The sequence below is a fragment of the Neovison vison genome, chromosome 4 (genome assembly GCF_020171115.1).
Source record: "Neovison vison isolate M4711 chromosome 4, ASM_NN_V1, whole genome shotgun sequence".
In the NCBI taxonomy this organism is placed as follows: domain Eukaryota; kingdom Metazoa; phylum Chordata; class Mammalia; order Carnivora; family Mustelidae; genus Neogale; species Neogale vison.
In genome coordinates, this window is record NC_058094.1 from 58,073,799 (window position 1) to 58,094,922 (window position 21,124).

Here is a 21,124-nt window from a genome sequence, read left to right on the forward strand (position 1 = left end):
GGAAGAGTTCTTTAAGCCAAGTAACTTATAACTGGAGAACGCAATAACTGAATTATTGGATACTTCTTTTTACTTTAATTCTCAATATTCTTTTGCTGTGCATTTAAAAATGTCTGTGTTTTCCCTTACTATCTGCAAATAACGTTTCCTACACTCTTGTAGGACTCAGACTACATTCAAGACTCACTTGTTGGTGTTTGTGTACTTCCTAGGACATTGCTGGGAGAATAACAATACAGCAAGACAAATAGAGAATAGGGGTGTTGAGGAGAAGAGGTAAAATGAGAAGTCTACAAAACTCTTGAAGGTGGCAATTGTGTCAACAATGTTGAACAATGATAAATAAAGGTCAAGCAGATATATTTGAAGTTTGATTTATAAATATGGAACTTGAGACTGAGAAAAATTAAGTAAATTTCCCAGGGACTCACATTTTTATGATAAATAAACAAAAGCTGGATTTCTGACTTTGAGATCCCCCTCATATGTTCTTTTCCATTGCCATTAACTAACAACTTAGGATGCTATACCATGCAATGAGTTGACTCCCCTTTGTTGGCAATATGATTAAATCAAAACTCATGGAATTTTAGTGCTCCCAGAAACGTCAGACTTCACCTAACGTGATTCAACCGTACCATTTTATAGAGGAGACCGTATGCCTTGGAGAGGTGAAGTGACTCGCAAAGTGGCAGAGGTCTGACAAGAATCCAGGTCCCTGACTTATGTTTTGTTCTGATGACTGATGTTGTAGATGAACCTTCTGTTCTTCTAGCACGGTTTCTTTGTTATATGTCACTGTGAATGGGAAGAGAAAAAACCTCCTCAGGCACTTGGCTGGGAAGCATTTTTCTTTTGTGAGAAATGTATTTAGAGGTTTTTTTACTTATACTTTAAATTATTTAACCAACTAAATTGGGGTTCATTATAAGACAATGAAATGTAAAATCATTGCAAAATATTATTTTGAGATAAATGTAATTATTCAACAAATCTTAAAGTTAATGACATTTTGGGAATGATGTTAATAATATATCTATGTTTGATAGTAGAAGGGATTTGGTGATTAGAAACTGGAAAAAATGAAAATATTGTTTGAAATTAATAATAGATACTGACTGAATTAGCATTGTAATTATGCTGTTATTGTGACCTCTAGTATCTCTATAATTTTGTTTAAGCTTCCAAAAAAGTTGCTTGTAGAGTCAAAGTGTGATCATTCTATAATATAAATAAAAGTGAGAATTCCTACACAATTGACAAAAAGATGAATTTGACTACCACGGTTTCCTACCGTTATTATCTTTACAAACCAGTCTCTGTAAGCAATGTCCATGGGATCATTTCCTATCTGGAAGTAATTTTAATTATTGAGAATTTTACTCACAAACCTCCAAAACCCCATTATCTAACATCTTATTACATAAATGCAATATGTACCTCTCTTTTGGTGTACAGGAAAGGGCAAAGTGATACAGTCAATGGTAGAGTTTATGATAGGATGACAGCAGTGGACCTTTCTGTGTGTAGAGAAGGCTCAGAGGATGTACTGTAGGGAGAAGAGATTAGAGGAAGTAAAACTCACAGTCTCACCAGGAACATACACCAGGGATCTACTGGGAACATGAAAACATATATCCTATATCAGAAGCAATATGTACTTATTAAGTTAAGGGAGTCTAGAAAACTGTCTTTCCTCCTAATATCTACATTGCCTGTAACTCTTTTAGGATCAGCCTGTGAGTCGTGCTACTGAGGAAAAAGTTCCCATTACTGTGATTGGTCTATTCCAGAAGCAGAAATAGAACCTATAGTTTCGGATATGCACTATCATGGTCCCCACTAATCTCTGGATATAAATTTTGGAAGACACTCAGGAGCTTTGTTGGGCCCAGAACAGGTGGTACCACTTGCCTTTGCAGGGGCTAAGGCATAAAATAGGAAGCTGAATGCAAACTTGACCATAAAATTTTAATTATATTTTACTTGTTAAAGAGATGTGTAATTTAATTCAAATCCACTAGACTATAAATATTATACATGAACCCCAAATTCCATCAATGAGAATTAAACATAGTTAATTTAAGGTAAAAATGTTTTCAGGCAGCCTTTAATGCCAGTATATAGATAGAAGAGATCGCCAGATAGATTGAAGATGGCTAAACAGTTAGGTAAATAATAGGTACAATTTATACAGATGAAATTTAAAAGTTAATTTTATCTGAACTTCTAACTGAAGAAAAATAAACTTAACTGATGCTAAAGTTCTTGCTGAAATTCAAATGAGTTGTTGTCCTTGTTAACCACTATAGAGATGATTTTTAAATGTCTCTTATTTCCTTTAAGATTATGTGATTTATAAATGTCTCTAATTTCCTTTAAGATTACACGATTATGAAAAATATTAAGTTTTTTAAGTTTAGCATCACTGTTTTAAAAAATACATTTTGACTTTAGGTCCTACTGACCACTTGCTATGAAAGATGGGATCAGGAAATTAGCACAGTTACTGTACAATCTAGTTGCCCTTCCTCCACCTTTTCCTTCATCCCAACTCATTAACTCCATCAAAGTTTATAACATGTGCAATCTCTTCTGAGGTTGGTTTTGCTATGGTCCATTTGAAGATCCTTTCTTCTATTGTATGTTTTTAATTTTTTTTGTCACTTTCTACCTCCAATTTTCCAAACTACTAATTACTCTAGCTACCTGTTTTTGACTTTTCTGTCTCTTTTGTGTACATTTTATTTTTAAAAATTATTTTAAGTTTTCTATTTGTTTCATTTTGTTTTGAATAATTATCTCAGGTCTCTTTCTGATGCTTCTTTTGTTTTCAGTGAAAAAAGAGATGTGTCTTTTTTTTTTTTTTTCTTCACATATACCCTTCATCTTTGTAACATTTTAATTTTTCTTTATTTCCTTTGTTAAGCTCTGTCAAGCCTCTTTTCAACTTATTTTATTGTTTTATGACATCATTTTTCAATCTCTGTATCCTCTTTGGCTTTTGCTTTTTTTAAGGAAGATCATTTTTATCCATCACTTCTTTGAGACTATGAAGAACTTTTGTTTTCAGAACTCTTGGCCCGTGTCCTTATGTGATTCTTTTGTTCAATTTATCTTCTTTTAAGTTTGTACTCCTTGTCTCCTTTGATTTTACATCCTATTTATACATAAAGTTATTGTTATGTTAATAATCTTTATCACGGTAAACAGAATGGGTCCTCAAAGATGGCCATTCCCAAATACCTGGAATCCGTGAATATAATACATCATATGGCAAAATTCCTTTTACCGAGATAAGGTTACTGATCTTCAGATAGGGATTTTATTATGGATTATGCAGGTAGAGATAAGGTTAGTGTATCAGTCCTTAAAAGAAGAGAACAATTTTCAGCTGGAATCAGAGAGATGCAGCGGTATTCAGAGAGCTCTGAAGTTTGAGAGTATCTCCATCTGCCATTGCTGCAACTGCGAGGCACACGGAAAGTATGTGAAAGAATAAAGGAGCAAAGATCAGCCCCTGGCTGACAGCCAGCAAGGAAATGGGCTCTCAGTCTTAGAATTGCAAGGAATTAAATTCAGCCAGCATCCTGAATGAGGTCAGAAGTAGATTCTTCCAGTTATATACATTAAGCGCACCACACTTTGATTTCAGCCTTGGGAGACCCTATGCAGAGAACCTAGCCGCGCCTATCCAGACTTCTAATCTATAGAAATCAAGAGACAATAAATTTGTATTTGGCTTCTAAATTTATGGTCACTTATTATGGCAGCAATGGAAAACTAATACAATTAGACACTGTTATTTTTTGATGGAGAGTTTTGAGATGGGTAGCTTGCAGCTTCTAGACAATTAGGATTTTCCTGAAATTTTGCCTATGCATGCAATTTCCTTTATATACCTGAGCAGGTATATCACCCCCCCCTATTCGGTCATGTAAGGGCTTACAGCAGCAAGGGATGTCCATCTTGCCATAGATCATTGCCTTCCTATTTCCTTGTTTATAGCCACAAGGGTGGGTTGAAGACAGAAATAATATAAGGTTGGCCTGTTTCATTCAGTGTCTTCACCTTTCTTCTTTTCTTCAAAGTTAAACTGGTTCTCTGCAGAGATATTTGCTGCTTTTCTTGAAATAGATGCTATCTCTGTTAAGTGATCCTTGAGAAAGTCTTCCAAGTTTAGAGAAATAATAATCTACAGGAGTTCTAAGAAGGCACCACTCAGGCTAGAGCCTTCTATTGTATCTCAGACCAGACTCCACAGATCCCTTTCTAATTGCAGCTTCTGGTCCTGGCATTTTTCTTAATTTTATTGTGATGTACATGTAGGGATTTTTTCCCACCCTTTGGTCCAATGTTTGCTGCCCTGCCCCTCCTCTTAGGAGTAGTGAAGAAATGTAAAAATTTCTTCATTTCCCAAAATTTAATTAGAGAATATATGCATTTTCAATTACTGGGTCCATATAAGGAATGAAAAGGAGAAGACCTGGTACTGAGAAAGGAGGATTGAGGTGGAGAAAACAATTTCAAAAATACAAGGTAGAAACCAAAAAAAAAAAATTCAATTTGCTTTCAACTTCTCTTATGGTTTAGATTAAAATTTTAAGCCAGATATTTTCTTCCAGAAGTTAGTTTCAATTAAAATGATCATGACACACATAGACATAAATGAAAAAAATAGCCAAAGAACAAACAAAAACACTAGACGAATCTCAGAAAAAAACATGAATAAAGCAATCCATGCTCAAACAGAAAAATGATTGGATGTAATAGAATTCTCATATTACTGCCACACAATTTTTTTAAAGATTTTATCCATTTATTTGACAGAGAGTGAGACTGCAAAAGAGTGAACACAAGCAGAGGGAGTGGATGAGGGAGAAGCTGTCTTCCTGCTGAGTCAGGAGTGTGATGGAGGGCTCTATCCCAGGACCCTGGGATCATGACCTGAGCCCATGGCAGACATATAATGACTGAGCCACCCAAGCGCACTGCCACACAGTTTTTGGTCTTTTGTTTTTTTTTTTTTTAAGTTGTAATAAAATTAAACCAAAGTTGATCACCTTCTAAGTACCAGGACACTGTTCTCTGCTGAGGTAAATCAAGGATGAAACAAAATATCTGCTCTATGAGCATAATGATTCAGGGCAGAAAGGAGACAAACAATAGAAAAGTAAACAGATTTATGTTAGCTCATGATAAAGAAAAGAGAGAGCTTGGTGCAAGAGATCCTATTTCATAGGATGTGTCCAGAGAAGCCCTCTTTAATTGGGTGGCATTTAACAGACCTAAAGGAAGGAATTATACCAAGCAGGCAAAAGAGCAAATGAAACAGCCCTCAGATGGTAGAATGCTTCGCATGTTTAAAGAGCCAAGGAGTTCTATTAGCTGAAGAGCAGGGGAGTGGTGTGCAAACACATGGTGCAGATGAACTCAGAACGATAGTGAATGAGTGGTCCGATCAAGAGAGCCTTATAGATAATTGTCAGTACTTCGTCTTTTTCACCCTGACATGACGTGGAAAGCCATTGGAGGGTATTAGGGGAAAAAATGTCATGATGTGACTTAATTTTGGTGAGGGGCGGGGAGGGGGAATCTTGTTGGTTTCTATGTAGAGAATAGACAGGAAGTGGTCAAAGGCAGAGGTAGTAAACCAATTGGGAGACAATTAATCCAGGTTGGAGGTGACCTGTACTTAGATTGTCCCTGTTGTGGAGGTAAATAGGGCAGATTCTGTACATATCTTCCAGGTAGAGTCAGTACGGATAGGGTTATGGCATGTAAGGGAAAGAAAGAAATCAAAGATGATTCCGAGATATTTAGTGGCCATGTGGATATGCCAAAACTTTCTATTCCCTAGACAAGGTCCATAATTGTCAGCATGATATTTGAGACTGCACTAGATGTCACATTCCTAGGCCCTTTTACTCTTGTTCATCACATATAATAGCTTTATTATGCTCTGCAGAATGCTTGGTGGGAAGTATATCCATAAAGGCTGAATAATGAAAAAGAATGCATTTGATAGCTACAGAGCTATAGACTATGTTAGAGAAACGTTTTGTATACACACACATATGTGATACAATATACACTGAGAGGGAGATTCTTGTGATATAATATAATATACACTGAGAGAGAGATTCTTTTCATAGCAATAGGAAATTTGGTAGCATTTAAGATAATTTCATACATATACTTCACAAAGGAAAAGAAAATTTTGTGTAATATGGCATATTCATTTCCTACCTGAAGCATGCCACATAGAAATAATGATGACAATATTCAATCCAATAATACAAAATCAATAGATGTTATTGAACTGCCGTCTGAAGCAAATTTAGAATGCTATTTTGTTGATTATTAATTAATTGACATTTGTCAAATTAAAACCAAATTTTTTCTTTTGCCTGAAAAATTATTGGTAGTCCTCCTCTCATAAAATACTGATCGAAGTTAAAACAATGGAGTTATCAGCAAACAATCTCATCAGATATATTTTTAACAATGAGATTTGACTTTTTTTTAAAGAAAAATCTGGTTGTCTGTATAAATTCCATAAGTAAAGCTTTTGCAAATGGTCTTTTAACTCTTATTGATCATGACCTTGGCATTCAAAGTCTAATTATACTAAAAACTGCCCATGTCTCTTGTGCACTGGAAAATCATTACCTGAAATTAATCAGTTCTTCAAACACACCACTCGTAATTATCATGTGGTTATTGAGATAGTACACAATTTAGAATATATATAGTACTAATTTCAAATACCTTATTTGTACATAAATCATAGTATTAATACGAAGAAAACGCATAGTATATTTTTATCTTTATACTACAATTTAGGACATAAACCCAAAAACTGTTTATGGCTAAACATTACATTTCAAAAAAATTAATATACATATATTTTTAAATAATAGCAGCTAACATTCTTGAGTGCTTAGTATATGCCAGTAACCATTTCAAATACTCCATTTTAACAAATACTTATTAGCACTTGCTCTGTTTTTTTTTAAATAAATCTTTATGCAACACTATGTTCAAATACTACTGCAAGCTCTTTGCAGTCATTCCCTCATCTAATCCTTGCAATCTCATGAAACAGAACTATTACTATAACCTCCATAGAAATGAAGGAAAATAAGTACAAGAAATTCCCAGAACTGTCCATATATTCACTGTACATCAATAATATATAATATTGTAATGTAGTAGCAGAATTCTAAGATGAACCCCAAGATTCCTTCTCTTACATATGGGTAGGACTTGTAACTATGATAGAATTTCATTTCTTCATTAGATAATGTTACAATGATAAAAGTGGTGGGATTTCACAGATGTAATTAAGGTCTCTAAACCAGTTGTCTTAAGTTCATCAAAGAGAAGATTTTCCTAGGCGAACCTGACCTAATCAAGTAAGCCCTTTAAAACAATCTAAGTTTTGCCTGAGTGAAAAATTCCAAGCAACCAGAGAAGCTCACCTGTTAGCCTTGAATGTGCAAATTGCCATGCTATAGAGAAAACCATATGGCGAGAAACTGTGGGCAGCCTCTAGGGTCTGAGAGGTCCTACACTTGCTAAAAACTGACTTCTACCAAAAAACAGTGGGCTTGGAAAAGGACCCTAAGCCTCAAATGAGAACTACAGCCTTGGCTGATAGCTTGATTATAGGCTAATTAAACCCTAAGTGGAGAAGTGAGTCAAACCATCCGTGGGTTCTTGACTCAGAGAAATGGCAAGATATTAAGTGTGTTAAGTGTGTGTTGTTTTAAGCCAGTACATGTGTGATGCCTTCATGAAGACTAATACATGGGGGCACGTCGGTGGCTCAGTTGGTTAAGTGTCTAATTCTTGATTTCAGCTCAGATCATAATTCAGGGTCATGAGACTGAGTCCCTCATGGGGCTCCACACTAGGCACAGAGCCTGCTTAGGATGCTCTCTTTCCTTCTCCTTCTGCCCCTCCCCCCCACACCCACTTGTTTGCTCTAAAGAAAGAAAGAATGAGAAAAGAAAAGAGAAGAAAAAAAAGAAAAAGAAACTAATGCTTGTAGTTACCTCAGGTCTTGAATTTGCCTAGTTATTAGCTTAACTATTTTTTTTATTTTATTTTTTCAGTGTTTCAAGATTCATTATTTATGTACCACACCCAGTGTTCCATGCCATACGTGCCCTCTTTAATACCCACCACCAGGCTCACCCATCCCTCCACCTGCCTCCCCTCTCAAACCCTCAGATTGTTATTATGTGCATATTGGGTGGTTTCTTCCACTCAATCTTTCTGTCAGTGGCAGGGAAGTATAGGCTTGCCTAAACACCTCTATGACAAAATCAGTTTCACCAATATACTTCTCTGAAATATGCTTACTGTTTAGACCATTCTAGATACTAAATGAACCCAGCAGTGTATTTTAACTTGTGACTTTAATAAAGATCACATGCTAAATTGAGAATAGCTAAGCACACAAGATGAACTAAACTACAAAATGGAGTAAACAAAATGAGATGGAATAGTCAGAGTTTACAGATCACTTACACCAAATTCCAAGCCAAATTCCAAATATGATAAACTACAAATGATTTGTCGCATGTCTCTGACTTTTTTCCATGACACCTTACCAGGAAACCGATAGATCCTCACTGTCTCTCAGCCAACACCCTTCTAACTCCTTTTACCCTTGATTATTCATCTTTTTCGTCAATTTTCTTCTCTGCCCTGCTCTCAGTCCATAATGCCTGTAGGCATATTAGGCTTTTTAAACACTACATACAAAAATATACGTATTTTTTTAAGTCCCTCTACCTACATACACTAGCACAAAAACTTCAGAGAGTGAAAATATCCTTGACATTTCTCTAGTTCTGAGTCTGTTCCCATTACCCATATACAGTCTTGTGCACTCCTGGAGCTCATGATCCTCCTTCTCCTTTACCTTTTCCTTTTTGAATGTTAGAACATCGTTGACCAGAGAATCTGTTCAATTTGTTCAATGGGTTCACTGCTTTTCACACTCTGCTTGGTTTCTCATCTTTAATTTTGCTGTATATGCAAAAGGAATTTTTGTTTAGTGACATCTGAAACTCTTCTGTGCACTTTAGCAGAAATAATGTTAGGCTTAACCTTATTTTTACTTGCAGCCATGAAGGGTTTTAACACTGATGTTATCCCCTGAATCCCATTGCTTCCCAATGGAACCTCCTGGCTTAACCTAGAAAGATAAAGTGCCCACATTGCTGTGTGACCTTTGACTCCATCTAGTAATTAGCTATGCATTGCCTATCATAGCTTTGCTAAATATCATTTAAATATTTTATTATAATGAGGTTGTGTATGTTTATGTATAAATTTTATGAATAGATTACTAGGTCTCTAATAGTCGATCAGTAAGAATTCCTTTTCTTTGGGAAAAAGTAAAAAGACATGTCAATTCTACTCTTCTCGCTTTCATATTTACATATTCATAATAATTACTGCCCTTCCAGACAGACATTTACAGTTTAGTGCCTAATAGCAAGTACCCATGGTTACTTCATGTTTATGTGGAAGACTGTTCCACTCTTTATTCCTCTTTCTTCCTGATTCTTCACATGAGAGTTTAAAGAGCTTTTTTCCCCATTTTGACCTTTAACCCAGTAAGACTATAAAGATAAGAGCTATGTTTTCCTTTAAGATCTCTGAAGAGAAAAACACTCCACAGGGTCCTTTATGACACCCTCCAGCATCTCACAGCTCTTATAGGCAGGGACTAGGCTTAGTACAAAGCGAGGCTGAATTGAGAGTTTCTTGGGTCTTTTTTAAAGTCAGGATGGAAAAAATGCAGAAAGAGGGTCTATTCTCATCTAAGCATTCTGCTCCTACCCAGAGAATACCATAATACTAGTGCTAAAATGCAAGAAATCCCAGAAACCAAAGATGATAAAAATGTCTGCTCTAATAAGTTAGTGTGACAAAGCTCTGAGCACACTTAGATAGTATTTGCTATGCTTTACTTATGCAGTTTGTTATTAAAGAGTTTCTGTTAATAAGACAGAAAACTCATTAATCCCATGGGCATAAAAATGTGAAATTTGGTACTTGAATGTGTTTTCTGGACACAGTTTATGTCATATATTAAGATAATAATTTATACTATCAGCTGTGTCAAATGGCTATATTAATTCATAGTCATCCCATAATATAAACAAAGTCATAATATTATACTAAGTACCGTATAAAAATTCATAAAATAGCATGATAGGCTTATTAATGACTTCACAAAAATTTTAAAAGAAAACTAAGTTCTATGCATGATTAAATAAAAATACACTGTATTATCACTTTGAAGTCTTCATAATTAATTGAATAGGCACATTTAAGTATTTAATATAACTAAAGGCATACTTATTGACTCTTTGACTATCACATAGCTAACACTGTTTCCCACATTCCAAACTCTAGCTAACCATTTTATCCACATTTTGTAATGCTATCTTCACAAAAATCTATAGACAATGACTATCATCAATAGCATTTTACATATGATGAAACCAGGGCTTGTAAAGAATAAGTGGTTTGACTAAGACCACATAATTCAAAAGTAAGGATGGAGGAAGGTCTGAACTCCGGAGTCCAAATGCTGAACTACCATGCTGAAGTCATAAGAAGATATTTTTATGTAAGCAACCGTATTATAAGAATTTGTATTTTACATAAGATCTAACAGAATTACTCCCTAATTTAATATTTGAATTAAACTTTTAATCTTATAGCTATTTGTAATAAAAGCATATATAATTTAATTTGTCTACAAAGTATGTAAAAATAAAACTCTAAATTGAAATTTACCATTATAAATAAATCTAGGTGCTTGATTACCTAATAAAGAGACTCCTAGGCTTGACTTATTTTGCTAAGCATGATACGCTCTAGTTCCATCCATGTTGTCGCAAATGGCAAGATTTCATTTCTTTTGATGGCTGCATAGTATTCCATTGTGTATATATACCACCTCTTCTTGATCCATTCATCTGTTGATGGACATCTAGGTTCTTTCCATAGTTTGGCTATTGTGGACATGGCTGCTATAAACATTCGGGTGCACGTGCCCCTTTGGATCACTACGTTTGTATCTTTAGGGTAAATACCCAGTAGTGCAATTGCTGGGTCATAGGGCAGCTCTATTTTCAACATTTTGAGGAACCTCCATGCTGTTTTCCAGAGTGGTTGCACCAGCTTGCATTTTTACCAACAGTGTAGGAGGGTTCCCCTTTCTCCGCATCCTCGCCAGCATCTGTCATTTCCTGACTTGTTGATTTTAGCCATTCTGACTGGTGTAAGGTGAAATCTCATTGTGGTTTTGATTTGTATTTCCCTGATGCCGAGTGATATGGAGCACTTTTTCATGTGTCTGTTGGCCATCTGGATGTCTTCTTTGCAGAAATGTCTGTTCATGTCAACTATCATATGATCTCCCTGATATGAGGAAGTGGTGATGCAACATGGGGGCTTAAGTGGGTAGGAGAAGAATAAATGAAACAAGATGGGATTGGGAGGGAGACAAACCATAAGTGACTCTTAATCTCACAAAACAAACTGAGGGTTGCTGGGGGGAGGGTGGTTGGGAGAAGGGGGGTGGGGTTATGGACATTGGGGAGGGTATGTGCTTTGGTGAGTGCTATGAAGTGTGTAAACCTGGCGATTCACAGACCTGTACCCCTGGGGATAAAAATATATGTTTATAAAAAATAAAAAAATTTTAAAAAAAAGACTCCTAGGGCCCATACAAAAACACAACTATCTGAAATATCAGTCAAATAAGAAATATTGGATTTTTTTTTTTTGGAAGGAGACAGTTGCACCCATTCTTTTTTTGTTTTATTTTTTACAATTGCAGAATGGAATCACTATCTAACTAATATTAATTTTCATTTTGGCAAAGTCAATTACTGTCTTTAAATTAGTATCTTTGACCATAACTTCCTAATTTTATTTAGTTCAATTGCCAAAGTGGCAATATATGATGGACTATTTTGTATATTTTCTCCACATAATAATAAAAACAAAATTGAGAAATCTGCTCTACTCACAGTTTTGCTTTTAAATAATATAGCAATAAACTCCATGTGTAAGCACCTTCCCAGGATTATAGTTGTGGATATAGAAAACAATGAGAGAAAACCCTTTCCTGGCTATGATGAAAAAAGAAATTATTTTAACATATTTAAGTTTCTCGTACTTTTCTGATCATTGTTACATGTTTAATCCCAGAAATGTTCAATTCTCATTTAAATATCATCTCCCATCAATCACTAGTGCTTTCTTTCCTGGGTCATTGAGAACATAATAATTCATTGTGTCATTTGAAGGTGTGCTGACCTACTTTCACTAGTTAATTTCAAGGGAAGGATCAGATGTTCCATTGCTTTTTGTAATTGATTTGATGATAGATCTTTACTAGAGCCCTATGACATGATCTGAGGGCATTCTAGGCAGCAAAGGCTCAAGGTCATTATTGAAATGAAAATTCCTCAAATCAATTAGTTGCCTTAACTGAATTGTCTGTTTCTGTTGACTGTCTGTTGACTCTTTTAAGTCAATCAAGACAGAACTGGATAATTTTGAATTTCAAATACAGAAAATATTATATGTTATTTTTAAAAATCACTTCAGAGCTCTCTGTATTGTCCATAATATATTCTATTTTAGCACATATTTCAGATTCTGTTGATTTCCTTAACCACTTTCAGAGAAGTTAGACAAATTTTTGGAATAATATTTACTATATTTTATAATCATCTTCACTCTTTTTCATTTAATTTTAAATGGTTCTAACGTAGAGCTTCTTATATTTTGAACATATGTTCCTGCGTGACTCCATTTCACTTCATAACCTTAAAAACGCTGACAGGGAAAACTAGTGAAATCATCAGGTATTTTACTAGCCACACACAAAATCAGTCTACGTACTTACAATAATTGCAGAAAGTTATTAACAAAGAAAAATTTATATTCCGTTTATCTTGTTGATTTAGTAAAAAAGACTGACATGAATAGAAAATCACAGATTTATTTTCTTTGGAGTGACGGAACTAAAGGAACTCCAGAGATATACTGGTCTAGTTCTCAATTTTCAAACAGATAATCTAACCCATGTGTAAAGAAGATGATATGGATAGATAGATGATAGATAAAGGATAGATAGATACATAGATGATAAATAAATGGATGATAGATAAATGGTATAAATGAATAGACACATAGACTAAAAAATAAGTTTGGATTGCCTTCTGTATTTATCCTCTCTAGTATTGATGTTATCATTGTGATCTTTCTCATATTCATCTAAAACTTCTCTTTATTTTATGTCAACTTTCTTCTTAAGTAGGACATGTATAATAACGGCATACCTTTGATAGGCCCTTTTAAAATGCTGATGATAAACCAATTTTTATCCTTCTATCTTAAAGCCAGAACTACTCTAATGACCTTTTCCTGTCTTCATTAGACATATTTTCCATCTCTTAAATATTACTGTCAGGGCTCTAGTTGGAACCTTTTTCAATTTTCACAATATTCCTGGAAATAGAGACATCTAATCATTTTGTTCCTTCTTCCTTTGTGATTATTGCTTTCTGTTTATGATCTTCTATGGGCAATTGACAAAAACGCTGTATGGGCTTATGGAACCAGTGGTATTGACTTACACAATAATGATAATACTATCAAGTATTTTGTAGCATATTAATCTTCAGTTTGTCTTCATATACAGCAGCTCACTTAATAATTATGGCAGGCTCCGAAGACATAATGAGCAGACATATCAAACTCTTTTACACCTGAAGAAATAGATGGTAAGTGAAGTTTAACCACACCCAAAATTAATATGTGTCTGATTCTAATTATATTTTTTGGAAATTTGCCTTAGAAGATTTTGTTAAATTGATCATATACCTTCATATTACAGTGAATAAATTGTTCAAAGATCACTCTTTTAACCATCTGAATATTTTAGGTTGACATGTGCTCTGGAACTTTAATTCTCAGGATCTGAAAACATTTAATTCTCAGGATCAGAAATGTTAACATTTAGTGTAAGCTTAAATGTCCACGCTGTTGGAAGCAATGGTTGGTCTCCATTGTTTAGCTCTGTACATTTTTATACCAGTATCTACTTGCTTCATTTCAGTACATATTTGTAAATATAAACTTTCAGTTTTTCTTTTTTATCTACATGAACATGCATACCTACACAGGACTATTTATTTCACAGGCATGCTGTTTATCTCCCTTCTAGCAACATATTCTTTGCATCTCCAAATGCCTAACAGAATATTATGTAGACATTATAGAAGCAAACCCTTTTTTAAAGAAAGATTAATTATATGATCTATCATGGAAAAAGATAAAGGAACTAAATTGCCATTCACATGATTTTCTGTTATAGATACGTCACTCTGCTCCTAACTCATAATAACCTCTATTTGGAGTTCCTCGTGCACTTTTTTGTATGCACAGGTCAAACTGAACAAGCTAAACACAATAAATGTATAAACCAGAGCATAAAGACTTATCAGACTAAATCTTAGGAGTATATTATCTTCAAAAGAGGCAATTATGTCTTGTTCTTAAACATCAGTCAGCATTTGGACCTTTGTTAGCTCTTACCCTAACACAATTCCAGCCATTTTAACATTTTAAAATATGCTGTAATGGCATTTTTCCAGCTTAAATGTATTGTTTTTAAATAGATGCTATTTCCTTCTATTATCAATATGCATTAAAACTGTTGAACACAAACTAAAATATGGCATTTGTAATTTTAAGTGAAACTATCTTTGCATAATTATTTGGTTTGGTTATACAAAGTGTGGAATACACATCTTTCCAAACCACATAAATATTCATGATCTGTTTATTCTACTTAAAAATGTAATCTGAATGCATTTGCTGTTCTTTGTACTGAGAGTTCTTTAAAAATGTGTCTATTCTGTTACATGTATTTGAATTTCAAAAAGACAGAAAGAAAAGCATACCCTAAAGTAAGTATCTATTCTGTGTATTGTATTTTTGTTGTATATTCTGAATACAAAACTTCCATGGCCAGACCTGACAATATTACTACATCTTATAAAAGATTCTATATTGAAATCATTTTTTAATATTCTATTGTACTAATTTTATGGGAACTGTCTAAAAGAGTGAGTGATTAGGAAATGCAAAAGTAAATTATAATATTAGGTATAATCTTAATATAATTAAACCCAAGGTCCAAGATGCAAACTAATAAACATTCTTGAACTGAGAAGTATTATTAGAACTCTGGTTCTATCCTCTGTCCAGTATATCAGTCCTACCAATGGCATGTGTGAAGTAATCCTAACTCCCAGCTTTGTGACGGCATGAGAAGCAGTAATCCCAGGGCTGAAAAAATTCTAGCTACTGGGAAAGCTCTGGTTTCTCAGGATTCTTTTTATTTGTTTATTTTAATTCTCTGAGTTTCAGAACATTACTCCCTCAACTAAAACAACATCTTTTCTAATGGAATTGCCATTCCCAGATTAGAAATATTTGGTCTTTAGCTACATGGTAATTATTGAAGGTTTATTTTACAAAATAAGGCTTCAAGTGTGATGTAATTTTATCATCTATATTTCTTTGTTAGGTCTTCTAAAAACTCTATTTCTACATGGATAATGTTTCAAATTCACCTCATCATATACACTTCATTTGAGGGAAATAATTTTATCAATACTTGTACATTAGCAGTAGTTCTCAGAACACTCTACTTCAATTAAGCATTCCAAAACCAAGTAAGAAATTTTAATTTCCTATTTTTAGAGAGTACAGTGCTGTTGTGGCTGCTTAAGCTCATTTAATTTTTCACCAACTATATTATACAAACAAATATGGAACTTCTTTTCAGGTAAATTTCCAAAAACTTTTTTAGTTCTTGGTCACTTATACAGTCTGTTCATCTTGGCTAGGACTTCTTACATATATTACAGACAGCTGTCTATAGGCTGGTCTAGATTGACCTCAGATGAGACAGTTGAGCTCTGTTCCACATGATCATTCATTCTCTAGTAGAGTAGCTGACACTTGTCACAACAGGAGCAGGAATCAAAAGAAAACAGGAGACTTGCAAATGGCACAAAATCTCATCTGCCTCATTCTATTGATTGTATCAAACCAGATGCAGATCAGAATCAAGGAGTAGAAAATAAACTCCACTTCTTAATAGGAAAACTGTACCGAATCACACACAAAAGGTATAAACACGGGGAGGGGATTAATTTGGCTAAATTTATAATCAATCTATAACACCCATTGTGTTCATTTTCTATGTTGTATAAAAAACTGCCATGAATGTAGTGGCTTAAAGCTACATCCACTTATTATCTATGTTTCCATAGGTCAGAAGTCTGAGCATAACTTAACAAGGTGCTCTGTTCAGTCTCATAAGCCTAAAATCATGGTGTCCACTGGGCTGTTTTTTCATTTAGAGAATTGATTAAAAAAGGATCTGCATATGAACTCCATGGAATTATTGGCAGAATTCATTTCCTTGTGTCTGCATACTTTAGAGCCATTCAGGTTTTCAAGGTCATCAGGTGAGCGAGTCACAAATAATTTGAGTCTTTGATTTCAGGGGCACTCCATTGATTTTTTTAAAGGGCTCACCTAATTAGACCAGACCCACCCAGAACAATATTCTTTTTAATTGATTAAAGTCAACTGATTAGGGACTTGAACTACATCTGCAAAATCCCTTCACCTCTGCTATATAATGCAACATAATCGTGGGAGTGATATCCCAACACTTTTGCTGCATTCTGTAGAAATGGCTTATAGGTCCCACCCATTCTGAAAAGAAGGGAATTATACAAGGTGTAGGTCATTGGAGGTCCTCACAATTCTGCCCACCACACCCAAAGAATTATATATAGTTTTCTTAATCAGAGATACCTCTCATGCTTTACTTCCACTGCTTTGAAGATCTCAGGAAATAACCCATTCTTTTTCCCTGGCTCATCTGGAAAATACACATCTGATTTTAAAGCAGTAGAAGATGTTTACTTAGTAAAAGCTTAGGTGATAAATGTGAGATGATGAGCTATAGTTCAGGAATCTCATCAAATGGTTTTCTCAGTAGGCTGGGATAAAATTCTGCTGAGTTTGGAGCTGTGAATACTTTGGAATAGCTAATTTTCTCATACTTGCTCACATATCTATGGCTTGAATTTTTCATCAGTGTTTGTTTTACCTTTCAAATCTGCAGAATATTCTCCTTGTCAGAATAAACTGAAGGAATATAGGAATATATGAGTTCAAAATTTATACTTTATATCTTCTTATTCTCCAACTTTACTGATATATGGTTGACCTATAAGTACTGTTTGTTTTGGAATCCAAGAACATGACTCTGTTTTCCCCAACTTGTGATTGTGTCTTCCTTGTCTGTCTTCATTCTCTAAATTACCAGTGGCCTCCCTTTTATTGTCCTTTGTTGGTGGTCTTTTCATATTGTTTTAAATCATATGACAATTTAATATTTGTCTTTGATTTTATGCTTAACTAGTCTATTTGTGGATATAGCATTCAAAATCTAGGCTGAGGATAAAAAAAAAAAATTCCCTAGGAAGAAGTGTTAGTTATTTTTAGATATTCTATGATTAAATCTTTTTTTTTCTTTCCAAGATTATTTGAAGCTCCGAATTTTGAGGGCCAACCACACTTTTGATGTATTTTCTTGCTTAGAATACCACTTATGGGTCAGGATCTGTCTTTCCACTGAAATTCTCTTAAATTACTTCACCTTTGTATAGCATACATATTCCAGTCTTCTTAATGTTTTGTCTGGCCATAAGGTCTGAAATGGCATTTATTTTTCCATGTTATCAGTCACTTCTATTATAAAAAACAATTACTTCTGGCTAACAAAAATTAGATATGTAATTAGGGTTCTCATTATTAAGCCCTTCATATATTTTTAAAGATTTTATTTATTTATTTGAGAGAGAGAAAGAGAGAGGGCCCAAGCAGGGAGCACAGGAAGCAGAGAGAAAGGGAGAAGCAGGCCCCCTGTGGAGCAGGGAGCCTGATGCAGGACCCTGGGATCTTGACCTGAACCAAAGGCAGATGCTTAACTGACTGAGCCACCCAGACGCCCCAAGCCCTTTATATTTTAAACCTTTAAATTTTATAAGAAGTAGAAACTATGATTTTATACTAATAAATATTTATCAGACATACAGATAGTTGAAGCCCCTATCTGTGTTTACCTTGTGTCTGTGTCATTTTACAATTTGGATAAAAAATACATCCTTCACTTTGCCCACGTGGCCAGGAAACCTGTAACTTAAATGCACTTAGTGATATAATGAATAGATAAGAAAAAGCTAGCACAAGTAGAAAATTAAAATTTACTAGCTATTGATATTATTTGTGATTCAAGTTAAAAATGCAAATCAGTGATCACAGAGTAAATTAATTTCCCACATAATAAATCTAATCAATAATAAGTTGATCATGACCCCACACATTTCAAAGGGATTTGATTCAGTCTTCTCTCTTGACTCCTATCAGAACTTGTATTACAGAATTAGGATGATTTAAGTATACTGTTTTTCACTTCTTGGTTTAGTTCTAATGTATAGCCTCCAAAATAGGTTGCAGACCTGTTGAACCTACTTTTCATTTATTCATGGATCCATGAATATATTTATTCACTCTACAAATACATTCTGTGACTGCTATCATATGCTATACTTAAAGTGCTAGGGTTATAAAAGTAAATGAATCATAAGAACTTAAAAAAAAAAAAAGTTGCCCACATGGAACTCATACTCTGTGGTGAAGGGAGATAGAAAGTAAACAAAATGTATACATAAATTATATAGTAAAGTAGAGGTTCATAAGCATTATAAAGAAAATCAAACCAAAAAGAAGATTGGGTCGCACCATAGTATTGAGAAGTATTTGCAATTTTCAGCAGGATGGTTTAGGGAAGTCTGTACTAGTTTCCCCATGATGGCATAAAGAATTAGGGAAATAAGAGAGGGATGCATGGATGATGTTAGAGCCATAGGAAGGGATGATATAAACAAGACAAGTGAGTTAAGCAAACCTTTGTAATAGAGGAGAACCTTGAGTTTTGAAAAAAGAGGAAGGTTTGTCTAGGTGAAAAATTAAAATAAGGAAGAAAGGTATCCATTGGTGTGATAATATAATTATTCTTTAATCATATAGGCATAGACAGCAATAGTTACATTGTGTCAGGATTGTCCATACATATACCTACATCATAGTGAAGAAGTATTTAATGGAAGTCCAGATATTGGCCTGCTTTTTTTTTTTAAGATTTTATTTATTTATTTGAAAAAGAAAGACAGCACAAGTAGAGCATCAGACAGAGGTGGCTCTCCTCAGAGCAGGGATCCCAACATGGGGCTCCATTCCAGGACCCTGGGATCATGACCTGAGTTGAAGGCAGCCGCTTAACCCACTGAGCCACCCAGCCTCCCCGAGTGCTCTGCTTCTATTTCATTTCTGTGAATCCACTCTTCCCAAGACAGGATGACTGTCCTTCGAGCTTGGATTAGTATTATTAGTATTAGTCCCTCTAGTATTATTATGGATTTTTCTTATGACATTTTGCAAAAAGAAGGGGGAATTCAGAAATACTGGAAGCTTAAAAAGTTAAGCTTAAGGTGATGTCTTAGAAAATTAAAATATCAAATACTAGTTTTCACGGGAAAGAAAGTTTTTCTTAAACAGCTGATCACAATCACCAGTCAGCCAAAATCTACTGGTAAAATTTTAAGATCTACCTAGATTATCTTCTCTCTTCATTTACCACCAGGACTTGTGGAGAGTCTCAAAGTGAGGGAGGAGCAACCTGGGACTATCTCCATTCTGCATTCTGATTTATGCTATAAGCATCCTCATAACCCTGTCAGAATCTGGAAAAACTCAACATAAGTCATTATCTGGGAAAGTTTAGAGTCCCCTGAATTAGCTTATTCAAACTCCACTTTCTTATAATTATATGTTTGACACTTGGCAGAGTTTATCAAGGCTGGGGAAAGTTGAAAATCCCCACTTAGAAGTACCACGCTCAAATCTTTAGAAAGGCCGTATTCAAATGTGACTTGTGTCCTTTTTATTACATTATAGGGCCCTATTCTTCTGCCTCATACTCATAAGTGTTGTCTAGATAATAAATGCTTTTCATTAAGAATTCAGATTAATGCTTCATAAAAAATCATAGGCCAATCCAAAATATCAACTAGGTAGCATAGGTCAATTCCACACTACTCTAAAGTCTACCATTCTATTGGAATCCATTTCCCCATTTTAAAAACAGTTCTAGGGGTCAGCAGAAGCAATCAATCATATACTAACTTCTCCTTCCTCTTTTAAAACTTTGAATATTCTTCTCTAGCCTTCATTCCTGCTATGTTCTAAGTCAGCCTCTCTACATCACTAAGATATTGCCCACATAAAATGATACTTCAGTTCTGCTTAAATTCTCTTGAAAGTTTTTTTTTTTCCCTTGCCCTGTCTCTGTAAAATGTTCACCCAGAGCTGACATGCCTACTGTTCCAAGGGATCATTCAAAAAACCAGCAGACTGTAAACTGAATGGACTCTTATCTCAGAAGGATGAAGGACAGAGCTGGCCTGCTGGGATTTGAAGTGTTGGTTCCAGGGAGTCTAGATATTTCAAGCCAGACGCTTACACAACCCATTTCTCCCTGCCCTTATGACTGAATGCACTAATTCATTTACCATTCAAAGTGTCCTTCCATAATTTATGCCACACACTGACATGTATTTAACTCTCTAAAATACCTTGAATACAATTTGTTTGAAAGACAGTATACACAATAAACCATAATGCATTTTTAAGAGGCATCTTGGAATAAAAATAAATATAAATTGAAGAAAAATCCTTATTAATAAGCACTTATATGACACTTCATGTTTACAGATGGTTGTACAGTCATTTTTTATTAGTTTAATGTGTCAAGTCTCTCTGGGCTCAAAGTGCTACTTAAGTACATCTCTGGACTTTATCCCCCAGAGTCTAAACTTGTGGGTCAAATGTTGCAAAGACAGTCTTTCTGGAAAAGCTGTACTTT